The following is a 17207-nucleotide window of genomic DNA, read 5'->3' on the forward strand; positions in this document are numbered from 1 at the left end:
TGAGGGCAGCACGTCATTTGATCTCTCTCTCTCTCTCTATATATATATATATATATATATATATATATATATCATTGTGTGTATCTCTCTATATCTCTCTCTTTCTCTTTCAATATGTGTGTATCTCTCCCTACTTCTCTCACCCTCAATCCATCTCTATTTGGCTATCTTGAGTTCTCTCTATTTGTCCATTTTCTTTATCTCTCTCTCTCCCTCTCTGTATCTCCTTAGACCTCCATCTCTCTAAATTTATCTCACTATATATTTATATCTCTATATCTCTCCATCTTCCTTTATAGATCTCTAAATCTCTTATATCTTCTTCTCCCCCCGTATCTCTAAACATGCATCCATCTATCCATCCATGTCTCTTCCCCCTCTCTCTCTTTCTCCCTCTTTTTAGACCTCTATATCTACATATAATTTCCTTTTGATATATATCCCTCCCTATCACTTCTTTCATTTATCACTTTATATCTATCTAGTTATCTCTATCTCTCTTTACCACTATATCTCTCCCTATCTCTATATATCACTTCCTATCTCTACATTTATCTTTCTATTTCTCCCTTTCTCTTTTTCTATTTATTTTTCTCTTCCACCTCTATCTATTCCTCCCTATCTCTCATTATCTCCATATCTCTCTCCTTCTCTCCATCTTCCTCTCCTTAATCTCTATCTCTATCTCTATCTCTATCTCTATCTCTATCTCTATCTCTATCTCTATCTCTATCTTTGTTTGTCTCTGTCTCTATCTCTATCTCTGTCTCTATCTCTGTCTGTCTCTGCCTCTGTCTCTATCTCTATCTTTGTCTTTGTCTCTACCTCTGTCCCTGTCTTTGTCTCTATCTTTATCTCTATCTCTTTATTATCTCTCCCTTGCTCAAACATAGCATGAGCTTGTTGGTAATGAAACTTGACTATCTTATCAGTTTAGAGGTTTTGTTTCCGTTATGATTGGATCCTTGTAAGTGGATGCATAGTTAATTTGAATTTATCACTTCTCCATTGAGACCCTTGTTGCACAAACAACATCATGGCCTACCAATTGACCTCATGTACTACTCAAATCTATGCAAAAAGTAGACCGAATTTTCCCTAATCGACCTTTCACACTTCTTTGGCATACCCTTGCACACCAGCGTGCAATTGCTAGTTTTATTTTATATTCATTCATAAAAAAAATGGATTTTATGTAGAGATACTTTCAATCCCCTATAATTAATAATATTAGATTGAGGCAATTACAAAGTTAACTAATTGCATGATGGAGATAAACAAAAATGATTGATCAGTTGAACTCAAAGTGAGTAGTAGTTGAGAGGAGTAAGTGAAGATATAATTAACATTACATAATTAAATATTATTTGATTGAGTGCATGAGAGAGAAAATAAATAAAATGTTTTTGTGTTAATTAATTTTTTTAATTAATTGAAATAAAAGTAAAATGTGATCCATCAAAATTAAATAAATTGTTAAATTATAATGTTTTTATTTTTTTGCTTGGTAATGGACTGAAGCTAAATAGCTTTTGACTGGAGCTATGAACCAGTGAGATCGCATTTTTGAGGGATCTCATCCTCATATTTTCTTCGCAAAAACATTCTTATATCTCCTTGTGTCATCCTTGTCTTCCATGCTCGGGCATTACCTTATCTCTCCATTGCCTATGTGTGGGACACATGGGCCTTGAGCAAACTCGAACCCAAGACCTCCCAAGTAGGAGACTCGTAGCTGATTGTTGTGTTGTGGGATCATCCCCATTAAATTATAATGTATTAAATTAATTAAATTTAATATTTAATCAACTTTACTAATTAAGATTTAAATATTTAATCAAATTTGTTTGAATATGTACATTAAATTTAAAACATACATCAACATATTTTAAAATAATCTAAAAGTAGCATACCTATCTTCAGAGGAATATAGGTAAAGTACACCAAAAGATATCATGTTTGTTCATTATCCCACTTAAAATTTTATTTTATTATTAATTATAATTAATATTAAATTATTATTATTTTGTAGTAATACATTTCTATTTAACTCCTGACCGAAACAAAAATCTATTAGCCTACATTTTTTTATGTTTGGTAATGGGCTGAAGCCAAATCGCTTTTGATTAGAGTTTTGAACCAGTGAAACCACATGTTTGAGGGGCCTCATCCTCATATTTGTTTGGCATTAACACCCTTATATCTCCTTGTGTTGTCATGTCTTCTACGCCTAGGCATCACCTTATCTATCCATTACATGTGTGTGGGGACACATGGGACTCGAGCAAATTCAAACCCAAGACCTCCCATGTAGGAGGCTCGCAACTAACCGTTGCATTGTGGGGTCATCCCCCAAAATCTATTAGCCTACATTATTATTATTTTATAATATAATAATTATTATTTTTATATTCATTCGTAAAAAGTGGATTTTATGTAGGGATACTTTCAATCCCCTATAATTAATAACTTTAGATTGAGATAATTATGAAGTTAACTTATTACATGATGGAGATAAACAAAATTGATTAGTTAAACTGAAAGTGAGTGGTAGTTGAGAGGTGCAAGTAAAGATATAATTAACATTAAATAATTAAAAATTATTTAATTAAATGCATGTGAGAGAAAAGAAATAAAATGCATTTTTTTTGTTTTTCATGCATTTAAGTATCACAAGCACGTCAAATTTAATGCTTCTATTTTTTATTAGCAAATGCTTTTGCATCCATTATGTGAGTATAATACGCCTTCAACGTAATGAATCCATTGCATTTAATTATTTCTATCCGTTCAGCCTATTATCACACATAAATAAAAAAATTGAACAAAAATTCTATTATTTATATTTATTTTTTATTTTAAATAATTATTAAAATATCATTTTTCTTTTCTAAATTGGTTCATATTGCAAATAGTTAGTTCAAAATTCCATTTTTCCTTTCTTTAAATTACATATTGTAATGTATTATATTTATTATATCAAATGTCAAATAGCATTAAATTCTCGTATGAAATGTTTACTATCGTATATGTCATAAATTTTGACTTTATTGTATATTCTATTAAAAGCATATCTAATTGAATATCCAAAATCTTATTCAAAGATATTGTTTGGCCTTGTTTTTCTATTAAATAACTTCTATGTAATAACTTGATAAAGACAAGGAAGATAGTAATAAAATTACAAAAATGATAAGCAATCTATATCTAACGAATCTTTTGAGGAAATTTTCTAGCTAGTGACTACTATGTTTTTTATTAGCTTTTCTTTCTACATTTTGTTTAGTGCGGGATTTAACTATACCAAAGAGATTTCTCTATAAAATAAATAGTGAAAAAAAGAAAGGAAAATATGTGATCATTCTATGTAGGATGATTATGCAATGAGCTTTAATTAGTTGTTTTCAATTCATCTTTTACATTATTCAAAATGATTAAACCGTTTGTTTGGATCTAGCGACCATTCGTCTTCGGGAATATATTTGCTTTTATAAATCATAAGGTGTTATTTTATATTGAACAAAATAATGATATATAGAATACGTCGTAACAAAATAGTTTCTATATAAAGAGGAATAAAATATTCTAGCTCAAGATAGTCACCTAGTATTAGCAACAAACAAAGAACATAACAAAAGAATTATTTTGCAATGTGAAAATAGATTACATACCTAATGAGTTGAAGTTGCCTTGTGTCTACTAAAAGAAGGAAAAATAAAATAGATGAACCTTCCTCGATAGTAGCGGATAGAGGATCTTAGATCTCAAGTGTGTTGTATCTCCATATATCTATAATTAAAATCAAAAAAAGCTTTGGATATATTATTTCTTAAATATTTATTTTTTTCTTAAAAAAAGCGTTTAAATTAACCATGATCCTAGAATATTTATTTATTGGAGATGATATGTGGCAAATAAATAGAGTTTTTTTCATGAATTGCATTGAAATGGTGCACTGATTTCTCTCAAGTTTGCTTCACCGAGTTTCATATGTTGAAGTTGCTCTATCTTGGGTAATATATGTTGTAATCTTAACTATATGATATACTTTCTATATTTGAAGATTATGTGGGTTTATAAGAATTTGCAATACATATAGGTGCTTGTTGTAAACATTCAATATCAAGCTTATCTCTGTAGATTTTAAATTTATCTAATTTTATCATTCTCTTTATCTAAGTTGACGAGGTTCATGGTGTCTCATAGTCATCTTTATTGTCAAACTCTTAGTACAATATCATGTACAATATCATTGATCATTGCAATGATATCATGAAACTTACCTTAACTTTTTTTATTTGTCTAGGTTTCTTTCTTAGTCATTTCTTGCAAATAATGTAGTTTAATGAACCAAAGTACTGCATGATGGCAATTAGTAGAGTTGAATCTTTAGCTATACTGGTATCCTTTCCTACATTTGATATGTTTTTCTATGCATTTGTGTCATTTATTGGCTAAAACTACATGAGTTCACATGTGGCTAGAATTGGATTGATCGATTATTTATTAAGTGACAACTTTCTTACGTTGTCTAAAGTTATCAAATTCTAATATGTTGCTACAATCAAGGATTTTGTCACTATTGTACTCAAAATTTTGGTTGAAATTATTTCCCTAACTTTTACTTCCCTTTTATTTGTTTCTCTAGTTTTTATATCTAGTTTGCATTTTTCCTAGATTGTGAAATTTGTGTTCTAACTAATATATTGCCACATCCATCTCAACATATTCTAAACTAGTTGTTATTAATAGTAGGACTTCTAATCTTTCTTGAAATGAAGTTGACCTTATATTTCGTTTGATCGTTTTAGGACATTTGTTTGAGCATTCCTTTTTAATCATAATTTTGGGAAAAACTACACAAAATGGAAATAAATAGTAACCATTTGTGAGGCAGAAAAATGAAGTTATGTCTTGGCATAAGTATTATACGGGGAAGTTAAAATTTATTTTTAAAATGAAACCTTGAATTAATTGTAGTTTGGCATTTGACTACACGATTGAACATTTACCACAAGACTTTTCAAGATACGAAATTTCTTTTTAACCCTCATTTGTAAAAATTGTTTAGTTGGAAGAAATCGGCCTTATCAAGAGTAGTTAATTTTTTTTCAATATTCTTGATATTGGAAAGTTGTGGAGTGAAATTTATTCTCTAGGTAAAACACTCTCTTCATCAAATTTGATTGTGTTCATTTTTTTTTTATCGGTAATTTTGTGATTTTATTTATTTAAAATAGAAACTTTACAATTAACTCTCCATACATTCTAACAGTCCCAAACCACCATCCAAAAAACCACCTTTACAAACCATCATCTAAACCCCCTATATTCCCAATCATTAACCATCATTGTATCATCAAACAAATTAAGCAACTTGAGCATCCAAAAATGGCTCGTAACAGTCTTAAACAAGAAAATTTAAGTAATAAAACAGTTCAAACAAGACCTACAATGGACCAAATAATAGGGGATTAACCCCCGAGACATAAAAAATGGTAAAAAACTCCAGGAAATAGCTAACCAGATGAGGAGAAAGGGTCCACCCAACTCCATTTTCTCGCTTGGCCTCCATCAATAACACTCGTACCCACGTCCTTAAGAGCTCTGGCCTCCTCAATGGCACCTTGCAACTCCACATCCACCTCCACCATATCCACAAACACCTTCAAGGCCTCCCATCTAATTTGTGCCTCCTCTCTAAAGCGAGCATGCATTCGGTTGTCCCACCACCTCAAAAAAGGAGTGTAATGTTGCTCTAATTTATAGTGAAAATTCACAATGCCTTCGCACAAATCAAACCCTTTGTGAGGGACCGCCCATTTGAAAATGGAGGCAAGGTTTAAATTGTAATCTTCTGGAATAATTGCACTCACCACCCTCTTTACCTACTCCAAAGAATGATCCAATTCCAACCCCCATGCAACAATTAGGGAGTATGCATCCATATTCGTTATGTAGTGGTAATCTACAATCCCAATTCTCTCCCCCATTAATCTTTGGATGTTTTTCATCAACAATTAGTCTCTATGAAGAAACATCCTTTTCAACCTCCTTTCCGTGAATGGTCCAAAGAAAGGGTAGAGTTGTTTCTTGGTCTTGAGCGTGAAGTTAGCTTCCATTTCTACCAAAAACACTACAAGTTCACCACCACCTCGAACTAGAGTTATTGTGCACGCTTTCAACATAAAAAGAGAGGAAGAGAATCTTTTTTTTTTTTTTTTTAAAACAACAACTGGAAAGGCCATTTAAGGCAACATTGGAATGATCTCAAAGTGCCGCCTTTCTAGTCCGATGTGATAGTGTGCATGTCTCCCAATGAACTAAAAAGAGTTGGCATTAAAGGCTCATACTTCTCCAGGAGTGGGAGCATTCAAACGGATCACTTTCGCGCATTCCCCATTAATGCACCACCCCTGACATTAAATGAAAAATCAGGACATACAATAGTGATGGTACATCTCCAAATCACTAAAATTTGAATTGAAAGATCCAGCTAGGCATCCCAATGTGTTTCTTCATCTGTGAACCCCGACTACTTGGTTACAAAATTGTCCAACTCCCAAGCCGCATTCGACAAGTAATCTACCACCCCATTCCCAACCCGCAAAATGTGTGAAATTCAGAAGTCTAGGAAGGTTTTTTAATTTTGAACAAATGATAGAAACAAACTTACTGATTCATAAACACGAAGAAGACCCCTTAAAAATTGCATCCAAAACTACTTGGGAACCTCCTTCTAAATGGACCTTTGGATCCTTCAAATTCCTTGTCAGTTCTATCGCAAGTAAAGCTGCTTGATCTTCCACTTCATTATTTGTTCCATCTTGTAGAAGTTGGGCACCTTTAAATAGACTTTGACCATCATCATTGCATGCAACACATCATGCACCTGAAATACCCGGATTACCTTTCGAAGCTCCATCAAAATTAATTTTGATTCACCCTTGCTCCGGTTTAGTCCAAACATAATTTGAAACCCTCACATCTCTAAGACTAATCTTAACCTGCCCATGAATGGGCCTAAACTTCAAAAGAGGCCAACTAGCCTGAATTATCTTATTTGCCATATTAAAGGGTTTCTCAGGGTATTTGTGGCTACTCGTGGACATAGAAATGACTTCTGAGATCGCCCTTTCTACTATGTCGCATAACCTCTCCACTGATTCTTCTTTATCTTGAAACATTCATCTATTTCTTTCTTTCCAAATCTCCCACACAACCATTAAGGGCGATACAGATTAGATACATGATTAGACTGATTGGACCTTCTCCTCAAACCAAGTTTTAAATAAATCAATTACCTTAGTGGGCAATGCAATTTTCCGAGAAAGTTTTTGAATCAAAATAGTCCAAATGTTATGTGCCACCCTACATTGTAGCAAAAGGTGGTCTAGTGATTCACTCTCCTCCTTACACATCATACACTGAAAGGCTCCGTTAAATCCCAATTTGCTTAGTCTATCACCAGTTAAGATTCGCTCCTTTAGAACCAACCAAGCAAAAACCCCTGCTTCCATCTTAAAGCATCCTTCTTATCTCAGAGGTATGGTCTATATTCATTCAAAATATTTTTAAATCTGATTAGCTGGTTAGTAGACAATGGAAGGGTCCTAGCATCCTTCCACTTCCATGCATCCACTCCATTCCTTCTAAGGTAAACCAAATAATTGCAAACCTTGGATCCCCAATGTTGCTCCACCACCTTCTTAATATCCTCTACATCATCTTGCAAAAAAAAGTTGGCTTACCCTCCTAAGAATCTTTCAAAAAATTAGCTTTCTCTCCATTATCCAACTGTCAAGTAAGGTGCTTAGTGATCACTTTCTTGCACGAGACCAAGAAGTTCCAAATAACCGATCCTCTAGGCAAATCCTGGATAGTGAAAATTCTTTCTCTGTGATGTGAGTCCAAATATTTATGTGAATCTAAACCCACCTTTGATTAGGATTCAAATACATTTGCCAAATAAGCTTCGTGCCCATAGCTCCAATTATGCAATCCCACACCACTCGACTCTTTTGGCTAACAAAGTTTGTCCCAAGCCACCAAAGGAATTTTGTCTTGATCACTTTTACCATTCCAAAAGAATTTCCTCATTCGTTGATTTATAATTTTGACAACTTTCTCAGGGATTTTCATACACATCATTGAATAAATGGGAATGGCAGATAACATCAATTTAAGCATCAGAAGAGTGCCCTCTGACGAAAGCCACTTACTCAAGTCCATCCCTCTAGTTTATTTACACAATAGTCTACCAGTCTATGCCACAAGTCAATTTTGTTAATACCTCCAAAGAGGGGAGTACCCAGGAATCTACTCAGAGGCCTACCTGCTTTGACCCCGAGGATTCTCACAATCTCTCTTTGTCACTCTAAAGGTGTGTTAAAGAAAAAGATATCAGATTTAGCCCAATTAAGATATTGTCTTGAAGCCCCACAAAAAGAGGCTAAAGCCTTCTTAATTGTACAAGCTTTGTTGAGTGAAGCATCCCCAAAGAGGATAGTATCATTTGCAAACTATTGATGAGTGGAAGGTGCCACCCCCTCCGCAATGCGTATACCCTTTCATTTATCACTATTCCTCAAATTCTAAATAAGCCTCGTCAAAGCCTTTGCCAGTATAGTGAAAAGAAATGGAGACAAAGGATCCCCCTGCCTGAGCCCGCATGATGACTGGAAGAATCCTTGTGGACTTCCATTAACTAAAATTGAAAATCAAGGTCTATCAATGCAAGCATTCATCCAATTCAAAAAAGATTCAACAAACCCGAAACTTTTCATTACCTGTAACAAAAAAGATCTATCTACCATATCATAGGCTTTCCTGATATCTAATTAAATCATCATTCGATCTACCTTTGCTTTCCTCACAGTGTGGATTGCTTCATGAGAAATAATAATACTCTCCACAATTGATCTACCAGGAACAAAACCACTCTACTATTTTGATATGATTGACTTCAAGATTGGTTTTATCCTATTCATGATGACCTTTGTGATCACTTTATATAGTGTGTTACATAGGGATATAGGATGAAAATCACCAAAGATCTCAACTTTCTCAACTTTAGGGATGAGAGAAATGAAAGTGCAATTTAATTCCTTGGCCACACAAGCACTTACCCTAGAATCGTCTACCACTTCAAGAACTTCTTGACCCACTACATCCCAAAAATATTAAAAAAAGAAAGCAGGGAAACCATCTAGACTTGGAGCTTCATATCCAGGCATTGAGAACATAGTTGCCTTTAGCTCCTCCAAACTGATTGGTTTACCCATGGCCTAATTTTGTCTCTTAGTAATAAGCTGAGGTATATGAGTCAACAACATCTCCTGCTTCTGAATATTCACCTCCTCATTCTGCTTCTAAAGCTCTTGAAAGAAGTCCACTGCCTCTTTATTGATATCTTTCACTAATTCCAACACTATGTTATTCTTTGCCCTTGTAGTCGTTATCTTATTCAAAGATCTTCACACTTTGATGGAATTGTGAAAGAATTTAGTGTTATGATCTCATTGTTTCAACCAGCACTCCCATGATTTGTACTTCCAAAACAACTCTTCCCTAGCTAGAATTTCAACATATTTGCTTGTCAATAGCTTTTCCTTGGCATAGGATTTTGCATTCGTACCATTATTCATATTGGTCTCCTGAATCACACCTAGATCCAACTCCAAAGCAACCTTATCAAAAAAGATATTTCATGTAATATGGTGAAAAGGGATGAGGGGAGATCAAGTGGAAAGCTTTACTCCCTTCAAAAGAGGGATGAAAGTTTCACAAAGGATCCCCTTCAACTCTTCGCACATATTACATTTAAAAGAGGGGGTTGAGTTCACTATATCCAAGCCCAATGGGAAGGAATTGGATACTAAGTGAATTGTAGGGGATTTGAAATATATTAGGAAAGTAAATTAACCTTCTTTTAAAATAGACTAGTTGAATTAAGCAATTTGAGACTAAGTGTGGAAATGACAAAGAAACGATTATATCTTGAGATAGAGATGTAGGATGAAGCTGTGCACCTGGAATTAGCAATAGAATGTCGAGGTGAAGGTTCCCTGTAAATTTGAGCAAAAGTTGCAGGGACCAGGTTGAAGTTGCACCTGGTCCTCCAAAACATTCGCGCGTAGAAAAGGTTTTTTTTGTCTCTGAAAATGAAGCCTAAACCTGCAATTATAGTTGTGTACCTACAACATACACACATAAAAGAGAGGAAAATGTTGTTGGGATTGGGGATTTTCCTTGAGGTCAAACCTCATTTTGGAATTAACCAAGTGATTGAAAAATGCTACAAGTAAATGAAAGGAAATGTCTGAAGTAAAATCTACCTCAAGAAGGGGATGTAATTGAAAATCTTGCTTGAAAGGATATGTGAATTAGGATATCTTGAGTGTTGATAGATATATCCTCTTCAATGGTTGAATCCTTGACTTGAATGCAACACCTAGCCTTAAAAAGAGAATTGAAATGCTCAATGTTTGAATGAATGCTTGAATGCTTCGTGATCAGCTTATTATTGCTTTGCTTGTGCAATTTTGCTTATTGAACTTCGCTTATTTTTGCTTATGAAAATAGGAGGGGAAGTGCTCCTTATATACCTACCAATTAGGGGTGTTTAGGTATTTTCCCATCTTAGGTCAACATAGGAAAACTTTTCCCACTCAACAATTGATAATCCCAATGCAAGATAGGACCAAAGGGGGCACAAAATAGGACTAGGACAAGGGTGCCATGCCCCTATCCTAAGAGGATAGGGGTGCCACGCCCCTGTCCTGCCCTAATTTAGGACAGGGAGTGACAGTAGGCAATGCAACATGATGGAAAATGCAAGTTTCGGATGGCATGAGCATGTTTCGGGTCTCCAATCATTCTTAGGGATTCGTCCACTAATGCAAAGACCCAAATGCAGTCGAAAATTGAAAGGGTCACAATTTTATGACGCTACATTTCCAAATTTATCTCTATTCCATTCTTTCAATTTCTCTTTCAGAAACAATAGCTTTTTGAAGAAAATAAAAGCTTGAGTTCTCACAATCCTAGGGGCCTCATCCCACCACTGCTTTAATAGATCTAGCAGGCATCTATCTCAAAGCCACATCTTCTCAAACTTAAATGGAAATCTGAGAGGTGCTTTATCCAACACCACAAGAAGTTCCACAAGAAAGTGATCAGAGGCAATAATTGCCTTAACAACAACTTGAAACAATAATGATTTATGGTTCCATTCCCCCCCCATAAAGAAACCATCCTTGATTTCTCAGCAATGTGCTCTGGTCCCCATCTACCATTTATCTAACTAAAGGCATCATCCCTGGTTTTGATTTCCTTCAAACCATTGGACACAAAGAAATTTAGGAACTCCACCTACGAGATTCTAAAGCCCACCCTTCCTCCGACTTTATCACCCAATTCCAAAGTTGCATTAAAATATCCACCCAATATGATCATCTCATCTACCAAATTTTGTAGTATCAGAGATAATTGTCGCCAAACATCTGGTTGGAGATGAGCCTTAGTAGGGCCATATATGTTTAAGATAAAGAAATCACAATTTAATATGAAATAATGCACCTTACAGAGTTTCCAGAATTGAGCATTAATTAGTTCTTCCACATTTAGGGAAGTCAGGTTCCAAAGGATCCCAAGACCCCCCATAGAGCCATTTACTTCTGAGAATATCCCTGCCCATGATCGCCAATACCTTAACCAAGTGCCTATATCTTCCAGCTTCAATTTCATTTCCTATAAAAGTACTCGGCTTCATTTGATCAAAATCATGTTTGATCAAACAACACTTGTCAGAGGAATTGCAACCCTTGACATTCCAGCTTATGATTTTCATTTTCCTTCAAGAAGGGTGGACCCATTCCCTATTGGTAGTTTTCACTGAACCTTAGCACAACATGCCATTGCTAGTTGAACTCTGTTAGGCTTGCACCCCCTAGACTTCTTCTCCCCCAAACATGATTTCAAAACCTGTGAATCTGATTGATCAATAGTATGAACTCCCATTATGCCCTCCTCCTCCTAAATTACCCATTCATCTTCATCATCTTCCTAGTATGTATCATCAGAATCATTATTGGTCTCACTTGGGGTCCCTCCTCCTCATCCTCCTTCGCACCAATAACCTCATGGTCATTGTTACTTATAGTATGAGCCTTGTTTTGATCTTTCTTAGAGGCTTTCAATGCTTCCATGACTTTTGCAACCTTATAAAGGGAATCTCCCACCAGTTGAGATGCTTCTACTTTTCTTATGATAAGACCAACCCCTGATCTCAAAATCCCTTCACCATTAGGGTCTGGTTGGATTCCCCTGATGATCCTATTAGTGAAGGTAAGATCAAAAGAGGTCGAGGCACCCTCCTCCGTTTTATTTCCCTGGGTAGTATTAATCACCCCCTCCTCCAAATTATATCCTTTGGTAGTGTTAACCACCACCGTCTCAACCTAAGCTACATCCCTCACCTCATTACCATCCATTGCCTTACCCTTTTGGTTGACCAGGCACACATCAGCCAAGTGACCATTCCTCTTGCAAAGTTTGCAATGTTCCATCTTTTCCTCAATCTCAATCTGTTGACTCCAGCAACCCTCATTAGTATTAATTTCAATAATGGATGGTAAAGGAAAGTGTGGTTTCCATCCAATACAGATGCGGGCATACATGCTAAACTCCTTCTCTTCAATGGCTTCATTTGATTTAATGTAAAACCCCAATTTATTGCCAATAGTACTAAATGTCTCCTCATTCTAGTATTCCCGAGGAAGATTATAGATCCTCAACTAGATCGAAACCTCCTCGAGATGGGATTTCAATGGATTAAAGTTTGGCTCCCATTCCTTCACATACAAACCCTTACCGCCCATAAAAAAGGGGCCATTATTGAAAACCCAGTTTTTGCTAGATTCATCCTCCGCTATGCCTAGGAAGAAACCATTCGGCATGGTTTTAATCTCCATCTTGAAAGGATAGTTTTTTTCACACCACTACTTCACTCGACTAAGCACGGGCCAATCCCCAATCCATTTCATAAAAAACCCTCTAGCTTTCAAAAAAGAAACTAAGTCACTCCAACTACTATTGTTAAAAAAAAGGACAATTTATTGGCTTCAGGGAAAGATTGCAACTCTTTCTCCTTCTCCACACTGGTAATCTTCTTTGGTTGCCATTCCTTATCATGGACCCACTTACAGTTTGACTTCTAGCTAGTTGGATCCCCATTTAAATCCTTGAAAGCCCCAAAAGAGTCATTTCTACGCCAGTAGAAACCCTTGTATCTACCATGTTTATTTTCCAACTGCGTCTGGGAGGAAAACTAAAACTCGTTTTGACCCTCCCAAACCCATTTAGGTTTCGACCACGGCCTGAAAGCTGCCTGAGCATAGACTCTAGGTTGTTCCTTCTGCCTGAAATCCCTAAACTCCTTGGTTGCAGACTGAGTCTTCTCCTAGATGCCATCTGATTGTGTTCAAGTTTGATTTTATTTCTCCATTGACATATAGATTTCATATTGTTTTGGGCTATTTTCGATCTATGATGAATATTCATTTTGTTGAAGCCTTTCTTTTTGTTAGACAATTGTTAATGTTACATGGTCAAAATTATAAACTTTGGGTTTATAGTATTTTAGTATTGTTGCATGAATTTACGAAATAATCAAGTCTAATATAATAGAATAATTTTACTTTATTATTTTTGAAAATTTATTTATTCATCTTTAGCTCCTTTGATGCAAATATCTACAAGGTCATCTGCAATAGACAAATATATTTCTAATGATTATATTACCAATAATACTCTAGATTTTTACATGTAAGCAAATGGGTTTTCTATCAAAAAACATAATACCAAATGCTTTTTTTATATTTTCTACTCTAAACTAACCACACTATTAGGAGGAACTTTATGTATCACATCTCTAATTGTTGTAATGGTGAAACTTCCATACACATACCAATTTCCATTTTTATTGAAGGCCTTATTTGATGGAATTTATAAATGGTGTATTATTTTATTTTTACATATATAAATCAACTAGGTGAAAATGGAAAAAGGCAACAAACATTTCATCCAACAAAGCATCAACATCTTTGGAAATGTATTATGTCTTAATGTTTAATGATTTGATTATTTTTATTCTTTGTTGTTTAGGACTTGTGGAGCGAGCCATCATTCCTCCCTGAGGTAGGACATAATTTGAACTCTATTTAATCACTTTTTAGGATGTCCATCCATGGGAACTAGGTATTATATCCTATTATTGTATTATCAAGTGATGGATTTGATTGATCCTACATTAGTTTGTACTTGTTGGCTTTAGTGTCAATAATAGTTAAGAAATTGTTGTAGTTCCTAATGTCTCGATCTTAATTGAGAATTGTTGGCACCCCTTCAAATTCAATTATAACAAAGTGCAAAAATAGAGTAGACAAACTAATCCTTCCCAACCTTTAGAACAAAGGCTTTACGTATCATATAGATATTGGGGGAAGGCTAATTGCTGAGCAAAACTGTTGAAGGGACTTTCGTCAGCCTCCACATTTGGTTATAGTGGGTTGGAACACTTGGCAATAAAGTCATTTCCCACTTAGGTTGTTCCCCTCACACCGGTTGTTTAAATGGCTTTAAGAGTTATTAGCTCCTCGGAAGGGAAAACCTGCTAAAGGTTTTAAGTGCTTGAAATAAGGAAAGCATAAGAGTGGTTTGGCTTTTTGGTCACCCAGTTAAGGGGAGAGCATATACCTTCCACTTTCGAGATAGGGCAATCAAGTTCTTTTTATCCTTTCAATCCAGTGATTTGCTAAAGTCTATTTGGAGATGTTGCTCCAAAAAAGCATGGTATTAGTTTTAACCTTTCATAGAAAAGTGTGTATTTCCAAATAAATAAGCTTGGTCAACAAAATTAAAGTTGATAGGGGAAAGTTTTCCCTCTTTGATTTGCACAAAATAAAGATGAGATTCTTTTACTTTTGCAATGATTTGAGATTGATCCTTTTAGACACCAAAGGAAGGTGAGGTTCGTTTTAAGCTTTGCAGAAAGTAAGTTTGTTTGTTCTTTTTAGAGCCCCAAATGAAATGTTTTCCCTAAAGGTTTGTTTCGTTATTCTTTTTACCATGCAATAAGGAAAAGATGAAGTTTTGTTTTTAAAACACCAAAAAGGAAGGCATGAAGTTCATTTTATGCATCCAAATGAAATGATGAGATTTATTTTAACTTTTGCAAAAAGGAGAGAGTTCTTTTTAACCAACTTTTGTTGAAAGAAAGTAAAAAAAGAAACTTAAAGACTCTAAACTAACTCCTTCCCCTGCACAAAAAAGATTAGAACTTGCACACAGTCAGTGAACAAATGTTAGTGTGGGCTTACACAAGCCTAAATTCTGATCTTGGTTACAAATTTTACAATCCTAATCCTGAAATGCCCTGAAATTTGACTGTCTGAAATTTGGAGGATCTTCCAAAAACTAGATTTTGCATTATAACTCCTAGAGGTTTGAAACCCCTCTCAAACATCCTGACAATATATATGGAATATAACTTAAAGTATTATATTCCATATATATTCTGCCTCCCACAAGCCTAATTTTTGACTCTGTAATAAATTTTTGCCTCTATCAGATCTATGCGCTAAAGTTCGGCCTGAGTGCGCTACAAAAAGGAATGGATGCATTGGCAAACAGACCGGATGCACTAAGCTGTTGCTTTGATGCGCTAAAATAGTGCTCCTATGCGTTTGACAAGTAGAAAATTGTATGCGCTAAAAAGAAGATCATATGCGTGGAAAGATGGTTTCTATGCACTAATATGTGCCATGGATGCGCTAAAGAAAGTTTCGGATGTGCTATTCTGGTGTTTTAGTGTGATTGTTGTCTTCTACCTGCATGAAAAATGATGTTATTTTTGTGGTGTCAGCCTACAAGAAGAGAAAACAATTCAAACACACACATGAAACATTTCATTAGAGGTTAGAAATACAAACAAAGCAAGTTAAATGAATCTAAACTCTTTAAAATCGTTCCATGTTCCTCTATCTCCAAGGATCTTCAAGATTCAAGGTGGCTCTTAGCTTGGAAGAGCACTTGATTCTTTAAGATGACAACCTAAAGAATGAGATTTATGATTCTAAGATCTAAATGGAATGCAACCAAGATCCTAGTGATGAATTAGATATGAAACTAGATGATGATAGGATGCAAGATATTGATATGAAGCTTAAACTAGTATGAAAATGATACTAAGATGAAGCTAACATGATATGAGATTAACATGATATATCTAAGATTATAATGCTATCAAAATGATCTAAAATGCACTATTCCATCAAATAGAGATAATATGCTTAATGTTATGAGACTATAAGTTTGATGCACAAAGACTTGATTGTTTTGAAGAAGGAACGAGCTCTATTTATAGGGAAAATAGGGCAATGGATGGTCAAGATTGGATAATCTTATCAAGGGTCAGGATTGAAAGCTATCAATCCATGTTTACAATTCTCACCAATGAAATGATGACAATTGTCAACAAGAGACTGCTTGAGAGGAGATGAAGGAAGCATTAAATGCTTGAGAAGACCTCATGGTTACCCTAGGGGGTAAGGGCTAAGGTTAGGTTAAGGTTATCCATTGGATAAAGCTTTTATCCAAGGGGTAAACTCTTGTGCAAGGGTTAAAGGGATAATCAAGGGTAAAGCCATGAGTGCTTGATGAGACCCTTGGGTTAGATGAAGGTTGAGTTAGGCAAAAAGTCTCTAACCATGCCAAAAGGGTGAGTTAACCATTAATGGTTTGGAAGACTTTGGAGACAAATTTGTAAGAGTCCTTCCAAATTTGGGGGAACTCAACAAGTTAGCTTGTTGAAGACATAAAGGCTTTAATGCTTTTGGAAGACTTTCCTCCAAATTTGAGAAGTGACATCCTCAAATTTAGGGAAAATGAATGATCGAAGGGTTTAGGCTAATTGATTAAGATTAGATGGGTTCTAGAAGAATTTAGAAAGGGGGTTTAGGAGGAAAGTGGGAGATGTAAGATTTTGCAAGTGGGTGGGGAAAATAGAATTTAATTAAAATAAAATTAATTTATTTCAATTGTGGTTGCAACTTGCATTTGTAAGATTTTGCAAGTGGGGGGATTTTAATTAAATGTAAATTTAATTAAATGGGCTAGAAGGGGGATTTTAATTAATGTAAATTTAA

The sequence above is a fragment of the Cryptomeria japonica genome, chromosome 3, assembly GCF_030272615.1.
Source record: "Cryptomeria japonica chromosome 3, Sugi_1.0, whole genome shotgun sequence".
NCBI lineage: Eukaryota > Viridiplantae > Streptophyta > Pinopsida > Cupressales > Cupressaceae > Cryptomeria > Cryptomeria japonica.